The sequence below is a fragment of the Ovis canadensis genome, chromosome 6 (assembly GCF_042477335.2).
Source record: "Ovis canadensis isolate MfBH-ARS-UI-01 breed Bighorn chromosome 6, ARS-UI_OviCan_v2, whole genome shotgun sequence".
Classification (NCBI taxonomy): Eukaryota; Metazoa; Chordata; class Mammalia; order Artiodactyla; family Bovidae; genus Ovis; species Ovis canadensis.
In genome coordinates, this window is record NC_091250.1 from 107,367,913 (window position 1) to 107,378,278 (window position 10,366).

The window sequence follows — 10,366 nt, forward strand, 5'->3', positions numbered from 1 at the left end:
GAAGCCATTATGACCAAACCAATCAAAATACACCTAGATACCTGTAGTTCTAGAGCTGGAAGGGACTTCAATAATGATTGACTCCACCAATGAGTCACAGCTTGCTTCATCATTGGTTACTTGCCTATAGAGCCATGCTGTATACTAAAATGTTTGGGTTTTGAAAGTGCACAGAATAGAAAGAAGTAAAACCATTCTCAGGGCAAAATCTGAAACAGTGAAAACTGTAAGATCAAAGATGAAAAATGAGCTTGATGTGGCCTCAGACTGTTAAAGCAGCATCATTCAGTAAATGACTAAAAGATACCTCTCTGGTGATTCCCCAGCTGAGCCACCTTCTCGGGTAACTGGCATGTTTACACTGCATGGGTAAGAGTCCTTGCCTTCTAGGATCTAACTTAGTATCTTCTATAGCTGACATTATCTTTTTTTTGCCACACCATGTGGGATCTTAGTTCCCTGACCAGGGATTGAACCTGTTCCCTCTGCAATGGGAGCGCAAAGTCTTAACCACTGGACCACCAGGGAAGTCCAGCATTATCTTTTTTTTTTCCCTGAAATGTAGGTGATTCTTTATCTGCCCACTAAGTAAACCCAAGAAATGGAAGATTCATCATCCAGGACTTGAAGACCTCGAAACACACACAGCAAACAAAGGGGCCTGCTCTGACTCTCTCCCCAGGCCAAACCTGCATCTATTTCCCATGTGAAATGGAAGTTTTTTGCCCTCGTGGTCTCAACCATTTCTGTATATCAGGCTAGAAAGAAAGTTCTTACCTTCTTTGGTGTTTTTTACTATGAGTCACAACGAGGCAGAAACCTCTTTAACACAAAGATATGGTCCCCATCTTATCTTCAAAGTTGACTCAGTGATCCCAGGCTGATCAGACTTCTTCCAGATCTAGAGTCCGATAAATCAGGTGCAGGCCTAGTCTGGCATGCCTGCCCCCTGAAAGCAAGTGAAGACATCCACAGCCCTGGCCAAGCATCCAGGGCTCCCTGCCTCCTGGCAATATGTGGCCCTTGATCTCAGTCAGATCAGGCCTGTGGGAGGATTTGAAGGAGGAGGCTGCTCAGTTGGGGTGTCTCGCTCACACTCAGGGCCAACCCCTGAAGACTGTTCTCTGCTGCTCACCCCTGCCTCCTCCTCATTTCTAAGTCTTCTTAAATCCTGGATTAGGAGGCTATGTTTCTCAAGCCACATCTGAGAAGGCTGAGCTCCTTAACCTAGAAATAGAAGAGTGCTGACAAGACAGATGGGCCTGGGGGCTCCAGAGCTCAAGGCGTCCCAGCTGGAGCCATGCAGCAGGCCAAGGCTTTCTTCCTAGTAGCTGGCTTTTCTCTGTTTGCAAAACCTGATTGGAATATCCTGTCTTTTTTTGCTTATTCCTACTACAGACACTTTCCCCAAAGGTTATAACCTAAACTATTCATATGTTAAAATATCAATCATTATTCCCAGAAAACTTACTTTTTCAATAAATCTAAGATGCTTCTGTGTGTGCTAATAGGCACTAAATATTTCATGGGAATTTGTAAAAGAAAGAAAAATTATACTGTTTACTTACCTGTATTTAGTAGGTCAAACTTGTTAATTGTGTTGTCCTCTTTATCCTTATTTATTCTTCCAGATCTGTGCATCTTTGAAAGAAATATTTTAAAGATTTCTATGATAAGTACAAGTTGAGAAATTTATCTTTGCATTTCTGAATCTTTGCATTATATGTTTTGAAACTCTATAATTAAATATTAGTTTGAACCATGACATTGACATTGGAAATTTTATAATACTGAAGGTTTATGGCTATTTTCTTGGTAGAAGGTAACTTATCAAAACAAAATATCACTCTACCCTTTCAAATCCTTTCTGCCTTAAATTCTCTTTTCACATAGGTTCACTTTTCGTTAGTGGTTGACAGTTAAAATATTTTCCCTAAATTGACTAAAAGTTAAAAGATGGGTAAAATCCTATATTATTGAGAGTATGAGAAAAAGAGCCCTCTCCATTACAATACTGGTGGAAATATGAATTGTTTTACTTTTTTGAAATTAAACTAGATTAAATTTTAATTGAGATTTACTAAATTATGTATTTAACTTATTAAATTACAAATTTGTAAACTGTAAACCCTTTGGTCCAGAAATCCCAATTTGAAGTATCTTATAAAGCTACACGCCCACATAAAAAGTGATAAGGATTTTTGCTACCATATTGTTCTTGATCATGAAAAACTGGAAACAATTTACAAGTTCATACATTGTAGAATGGTTAAATTTATTGTATATACAGGAGAATACTATGTAGTCATTTAAAAAATGTAGATCAATATCTCCTGTCATGAAAAGATGTTCATATTTCATGTTATATGGAAAACACAACATGCTATATATATATAATCTAACTTCAATTTGGAAGAAGAAAAAATACTGTATATTGAAACATTTTCTAGTTTCTATAATTGATACTTGACATTTTGGGGCTTTGCTTGACCAGATAGGGATTGCCCCTCCCAGGGTTAGCTGATCCCTAGAGATGGCAATGAACCTGTACGTGAATATTATTGTTGATTCCAGATTATGTTTAAGAAAAATTCTGGTCTCCCCATGGATGTTGAGTCCACACATGTGGCTTTTAACTCTGGGTTTATTAATGAACTAAACTGAGACCTCTGTCTTTTGGCAAAGAGAACTAGAATAACATGAGAAACTATGTTCATACTGGAGTTGGTTAATTTAGTAAATCAGCTAACCTCCCCACACACTGTATAAAATAAGTTACAAAGAAATATTGTATAGGGGTTTCCCAGGTGGCACAGTGGTAAAGAATCCACCTGCCAATGCAGGAGACACAAGAGACATTGGTTTGATTCCTGGGTCCAAAAGATCCCCTGGAGAAGGAAATGGCAACCCATTCCAGTATTCTTGCCTAGAAAATTTCATGGACAGAGGAGCCTGGTGGGCTACAGTCCATGGGGTCACAAAGAGTCAGACACGACTGAGCGACGGAGCACAAACACAAATACTGTATTAATACAACACGGAGAATGTAGCCACTATTTTATAATAACTACAAATAACATATAAATTTTAAAAATTGTGAATCACTATTGTTGTACACCTAAAACTCATATGTTATAAATCAACTATACTTAAAAAATAAAATAAAGGGATGACTAAAAAAATCCAAATGGATTTCTCAAAGCCTCACCCCAGAACTAATGAATACCCTACAAATAAGGAGGGCTTACAGGGAATCAGACCAACCACAGAGGATTATAAGGCCCAGGGGGTTATAATCCCTTGTATTAGTCCTGCAAACAGTTACCCATCAGGAAACCCAGTGGCCATGGATAGAGATACGTGCAAGACCTCCACACTGTAAACAATATTGTCATCCCTCTTCACCTTGTTGTTCCCAGCCCTCACACCTTACCAGCTCCCATTCTTACTGAAAGCAAGCTTTTCACTGTGAGTGATTTTTGTTGTTGTCGTTTGTTGTTCAGTCGCTGTCGTGTCTGACTCTTTGCAACCCCGTGGACTGCAGCATGCCAGGCTTGCCTGTTCTTCATTATCTCTCAGAGTTTGCTCAAACTCATGTTCATTGAGTTGATTATGCCATCCAACCATCTCATCCTCTGTCACCCCCTTCTCCTCCTGCCCTCAATCTTTCCCAGCATCAGGGTCTTTTCCAGTGAGTCGACTTCTCGAATCAGGTGGCTAAAGCATTGGAGCTTCAGCTTCAGCATCAGTCTTTCTAATCTTTTTTAGCATCCCCAGGGATAAGGCCCATCAATATCTCTTTGCCTTTAACTGGAAATGACAACAATACATCTGAACAGTAATTTAAGATTTAACTAAAAGTCCTGATTTCTCACAAATCCTAAAGGCTTATTTTTATTTAGATGATATAATGCTCTCTAGACCTTCTTCCCTGGTGGCTCAGAGGTTAAAGCATCTGCCTCCAATGCGGGAGACCTGGGTTCGATCCCTGGGTCGGGAAGATCCTCTGGAGAAGGAAATGGCAACCCACTCCAGTATTCTTGCCTGGAGAATCCCCTGGATGGAGGAGCCTGGTAGGCTACAGTCCACGGGGTCGCAAAGAGTCGGACACGACTGAGCGGCTGCTCTCTAGAGGCTCTAACCTATTGTAACACGTACATGACTGGCTTCGCTGCTCCCCTCACAGGACTCCTCACAGAAAGACAGCATCCACCTGTCAAAGCCTTTAGCCTCAAAGAGACACAGGGTCTCCAAGGAGAAGGTGAAGTTTGTTCTAACTCAAGTTTGCTTTTTTAAGGGACTTCCCTGGTGGTCCAGTGGTTAAGAACTCACCTTGCAATGCTGGGGATGTAAGTTTGATCCCTGGTGGGAGAACTAAGATGCTACAGAGCAACTAAGCCCACACACCTCAACTACTGAGACTGCACACTCTGGAGCCCTTCTGCCACAATTAGAGAGCCCACATGATGGAACTACTGAAGCCTCTGAGCCACAACTAGAGAGTCTTGTGTGCTGCAACAAAAGATCCCACATGCTGCAACTAAGACCTGACGCAGCCAAATTAATAAATTTTTCTTAAACATTTGCTTTTCAGACATCTGATTTCAGACCAAGGACTACACAAAGATCCAGAAAAACTCCATGGCATCTTGAATCTCCCAAATCCCCAAACTAAATCTCAATTGTGAAGCTTTCTTGGGTTAGCTGGCTACTGTCATAACAGGGTTCCAAATTTTTCTCTCATGGTTCAGCCTATCTATCTATATAAATCTTGTTGGAAAACACTACAGTTCAATTGTTCAGTTGTGTCCGACTCTTTGTGACCCCATGGACTGCAGCATGCCAGGCTTCCCTGTTCATCACCATCTCCCAGCTGCTGCTGCTGCTGCTAAGTCGCTTCAGTCGTGTCCGACTCTGTGTGATCCCATAAATGGCAGCCCACCAGGCTCCCCTGTCCCTGGGATTCTCCAGGCAAGAACACTGGAGTGGGTTGCCATTTCCTTCTCCAGTGCATGAAAGGAAAAGTGAAAGTGAAGTCACTCAGTCTTGTCTGACTCTAAGCGACCCCGTGCACTGCAGCCTACCAGGCCCCTCCATCCATGGGATTTTCCAGGCTAGAGTACTGGAGTGGATTGCCATTGCCTTCTCCACACCATCTCCCGGAGCTTGCTCAAACTCATGTTCATGGAGTTGGAGATGCCATCCAACCATCTCATCCTCTTTTGTCCCCATCTCTTCCTGCCTTCAATCTTTCCCAGCATCAGGGCCTTTTCCAATAAATCAGTTCTTTGCATTAGGTGGCCTAAGTATTGGAGCTTCAGCATCAGTCCTTGCAATGAATATTCAGGGCTGATTTCCTTTAGGATTGACTGGTTTGATCTCCTTGCTGTCCAAGGGACTCTCAAGAGTCTTCTCCAACACCACAGTTTAAAGGCATCAGTTCTTTGGTGCTCAGCCTTTTTTATTGTCTAACTCTCACATCCATACATGACTACTGGTTAAACCATAGCTTTGACTATATGGGTCTTTGTAGGCAAAGTAATGTCTCAGCTTTTTAATATGCTGTCTAGGTTTGTCATTGCTTTTCTTCCAAGAAGCAAGCGTCTTTTAATTTCATGGCTGCAGTCACATTTTGGAGAACCAAGAAAATAAAAGTCTGCCAGTGTTTCTATCCTGATCCTATTATTTGGGAAGATCAGGACGATCTAGGTTTTAAAACATTGAGAGAAAGCTTAATGAATCTCTCTGCCCTTGAGTGAGTGAGTGAGTGAGTGAGTGAGTGAAGTCGCTCAGTCGTGTTCGACTCTTTGCGACCCCATGGACTGCAGCCCACCAGGCTCCTCCGTCCATGGGATTCTCCAAGAAAGAATACTGGAGTGGGTTGCCATTTCCTTCTCCAGGGGAATCTTCCCGACCCAGGGATAGAACCCAGGTCTCCCGCATTGCAGGCAGACACTTTACCCTCTGAGCTACCAGGGAAGCCCGTGGACACTTTAATGATCAACTCTCCTTTTTCCTCAGAGTCTGTGGAAAAGAAGGAAATGCCCTCAGGGTACTTATTTAGAAACATGGAGATGGCCATCACCTACAGGGTATCACAGTCAACAGCTAGACCCTGTGGTACCCCTTGCTTCTGAGCCATTCCTTCCACTGCCCTTTCAGTAAAGGCCACCAAGAAAGAGTCATGAGTTCCTCTCTGACTATCTTTGTTCCTCACACTGTTGAAAGTCCTTCTGAATTCCAACCATACCCAACATCTGTCAGCCAGACATCTTACTCCCTATGAAATTCTCCTGTTGACCACACCCCATATTACTCTTGCTCACTTTAATAAGCATAATCTTGCCACCCTTTCTTCATCCTCTGTGTACAAAACTCCTCACGACTATTTAACTTCAACAGACCATCTCTCTCTCTCTCTCTCTCTTTTTGGCCATGCCACATGGCATGTGGGATCTCAGTTGCCTGACCAGGGATCCATGCCCCCTTCACTGAAGTGTGAAGTCTCAACCACTGCAGCACCAGGGAAGTCCTTAATAGACCATTTCTTGACTCCCCATATGACTTGCAAGAAACCCCTTTAACAAATGTTGATTTTTCATGGCTTACTGATGGTTCTTATTTAAAAGATGAAAATGGTAAATATTGTGCTGGGTATGCGATTGTAACCTCTTTTGAAGTTATCAGAACAGTGTCTTTTCCTTTGGTTACCTCAGTACTACAGACTGAATGACATGCTTACTCAATCCTATATTTCAGCCATGGGCAAAACCACATATATTAATATTTATATAGATAGTAGATACTCCTTTGGAGTAGCCCATGACTTTGGAATGTTATGGAAGTAGTGAGATTTCCTTATATCTAATGGGGATAAAATTTTAAATGTCCCATATACTCAAGATTTATTAGATGCTATGCTTCTACCAGCCACTCTGGCTACTACTAAACTTCTGAGCATTTTAAACTTGACTCTCTGGAAGCTAAAGGGAACCACCTCATTGATATCTGCACTAAAAATTCTCTACTCTCACAGAAACCAACAACCAAACCTCTATCATGGTCTAAAAAGATGTTCCCCCAAATGATAATCTAGACAGATTAGCTAGAGATACCCAACAACTGGCCCCAGAAAAGGAAAAACAATATTGGAACTCTAGTTACTGTTGGTTCGGTAAAAAGAAAAAGCTCTGGTTTGGACCAAATGATGATCCAGTCCTGCCAGAGACTATAAAATTCCCATTACTGACTACAGTTGACCCTTGAACAACACAGTCCTTGAACGGCAAGGGTCCACTTATACTGGGATTTTTTTCAATAAATATATACTACTGTACTACACTATCCGTATTTGGCTGATGTAGAATCTTGAATACAGAGGGCTGACTGTAAGTTATACAGCTGCAGGGGGATCTGTTGCCCTAAACCCTGCATTGCTCAAGGGTCAACCATACTGTATATGCATTGAATCACTGATCTACTGATAAAATTACAAACTTTATGAGTCAATATTGGGAAAATATTAATAAACCCACTAAAAGTACCTACTTTATTGGCCACGCCCACCCAAAACACAAACCTGGAAAACCTATCTGTGCCACCCAGAACATTTTAAATTACCCAGTAGAGAGTTTGAGGTTCGGCAAATGGATTTCCTCCAGCTTCCTCAACTCAAGGATATAAATATGTTTTGGCAACAGTCGCATGTTTTCTCACTGAACTGAAGCTTTCCCTGTAGATAGGCCACTATCTCTTCTGGGGCTAAGATTCTATTAGAAAGGGCTTCCCTGGTGGCTCAGGCAGTAAAGAATCTGCCAGTAATGTGGGAGACCTGGGTTTGATCCCTGGGTCAAGAAGATCCCCTGAAGAAAGGAATGGCTACCCACTCCAGTATTCTTGCCTGGAGAATTCCACGAACAGAGGAGCCTGGTGAGCTACAGTCCATGGGGTCTCATAGAGTTGGACACAACTGAACTACTAACACTTTCACTTTCCCCTAGCAAGCCCCACCTCAAACGTCATAGTGACCAGGGAATTCACTTCAGCCAGGTGCTTGGACAAGTCTGTGCTGGCTGGCCAGTTCTACAACACATTTACTGTGCTTACCAGCCAAAATCCCCAGGGCCAGTCAAATGCATGAATGGCACCATTAACTCTAAAGGCAAAAATTTGTAGAGACTCTTCAAATATCCTGCCCAAAGTCATTGTCATTTGTCCTTCTAAATCTTAGGTCTATGTATCCCTTTTGCAACCCATAAACTCTCACCCTTTGAGATAATCACAGATGCCCAATGCTCCTAGCTCCTGCTTCTTTTGATCTATAGCTAATAAGAGAATATATATTCAGTTATTTTAGGGACTTCCAGATGGTGCAGTGGTAAAGAATCTGCCTGCTGGTGCAGGAGACACAACAGACTCGGGTTTGATCCTTGGGTTGGGAAGATACCCTGGAGTAGGAAATGGCAACCCATTCCAGTATTCTCACCTGGAAAATTCCAAGGACAGAGGAACTTGGTGGGCGACAGTCCATGGGGTTGCAAAGAGTTGGACACAACTGAGCACATAGGAATATACTTTATTATTTTAAAGACCTAATTTTTCCTATTGAAAATAACTATGATTTAGTTGAACAATCTTTTTCACAGCATGCTCTCTGGAGACAAAGGTCTTTGGTATCATCTCTTACAACCTAGAGATTGCACCTCTTAGAAGAGACATCTTCAAAGACATCCGTTGGGGACTTCCCTGGTGATCCAGTGGTTAAGACTCAGTGCTTTCAAGGCAGTGGGTGCAGGTTTGATTCCTGGTTGGGCTTCTCTGATAGATCCGTTGGTAAAGAATCTGCCTGTGATGCAGGAGACCTCGTTTTGATTCCTGGGTTGGGAAGATCCACTGGAAAAGGGATAGGCTACCCACTCCAGTATCCTTGAGCTTCCCTTGTGGCTCAGCTGGTAAAGAATCCACCTGCAATGCGGGAGACCTGGGTTCAATCACTGGGTTGGAAAGATCCCCTGGTGAAGGGAAATGCTACCCACTGTAGTTATTTTGGCCTGGAGAATTCCATGTGCTGTATAGTCCATGGGGTCGCAAAGAGTCAGGTACGACTGAATGACTTTCACTCTCCCTTCACTTTGATCCCTGATCAGGGAACTAAGATCCCACATGCTATGTGGCACAGCCAAAAAATAAAATAATTTTAAAAAATTTTAACTGAAGTCCAATTTTGCTGGAAGGGCCCTTACCAACTGTTGTTAACCAATCCGCATACTGCTGAGATCCGGGGGACAGAGCCTTGGATCCATATATCACATCTAAAGAAAGCACCAAACGCTCATTGGACCTGCACAGCAACCGATGACTGGAAGCCAAGATTTCCAGGAATTGAAACAGGTGACAGCTGAAGGAGACAGCTTCCCCAAGATGACCAGACCAGGACAGGATACTTTTCCCCACTGTTTCTTAACTTTTCTTCCTTTCTTGGAAAGACAATGCTCTTATGTGCCCTTCTCAACCTGCTGCGTATGAGGGAAACCTCTGATGGTTGGCTTTGCCATCAGAAACTCCAGTCTGTACACGAGCAGTGACTCTTTAGTCGGTTCTGTGACCAATTTTTCATTTATCCTTAATGGCACTAATTTCACTCAACTTCCCCTCAACGTTATCTACAGAGTGAAACTGCTGTCAACATTCCTTCCCCTGAACACCACACTGATGACAGCAATGATAGCACCATCCTAGATAAACTTAAAATTATGACACTACAGCAACCGCCCTACTCAAGCCCCTACTTTTACAACGTTTGTCCAAAAAGACAACTTAAAGTCAAGTACCCTGTGCTGTCATGTTAGAGAATGGTCTTTTTGGCTTGGAGGAAGCCTTCCAGAATGATCTCAAAACATCACTGACCCCTGGTTGACTAATGCCAATAGCTCCATTTCCACAAATTCACTAATAAACAATGACACTTCAGCTGGAGTCCTTTGTGCTCATCTGGTTTCATCTTTGTTCGTGAAGGATGTTATCATCCCTGGGTTTATAAATGTCAGGATAGTTGGTGAATGGGAGGACAATGCTCACTAGGACATCTGGTTGTTCCACTGTCCATTAATAATTGATCTGAAACTGGACCAACCCCTTAAGCCTACATCAGAGAATCCAAAGTTAACTGGCTGGCAGGGTCCAAGACTCTGGGTTTGCCTCATCAGGAGATCTTTCCTCCTTTCTTGGTTTGGAGTATACAGTAGTGAGCACATGATTAGAAATCTATCCATTACCCTAGGTAACACAGCTGACTCTTCACTGCCAGAGCAATAGCCGCTCAACAACAGCGTTAGGTTTCTGTCAACTTTAGTAACAGGAGAGCCAG

The 10,366-nt window shown here is 42.5% G+C and overlaps 1 protein-coding gene across 1 annotated transcript in view; it reads right to left on the reverse strand.

Moving 5' to 3' along the window:
* PPEF2 (protein phosphatase with EF-hand domain 2) overlaps positions 1–1,633 on the reverse strand; it is a 44,978-nt gene extending 43,345 nt beyond the window's left edge. The window contains exon 1 of the mRNA XM_069594376.1: positions 1,569–1,633. The gene's annotated coding sequence lies outside the window, so the exon portion shown is untranslated. The remainder of the gene's footprint in view (positions 1–1,568) is intronic.
* Positions 1,634–10,366: the final 8,733 nt, after the last annotated feature.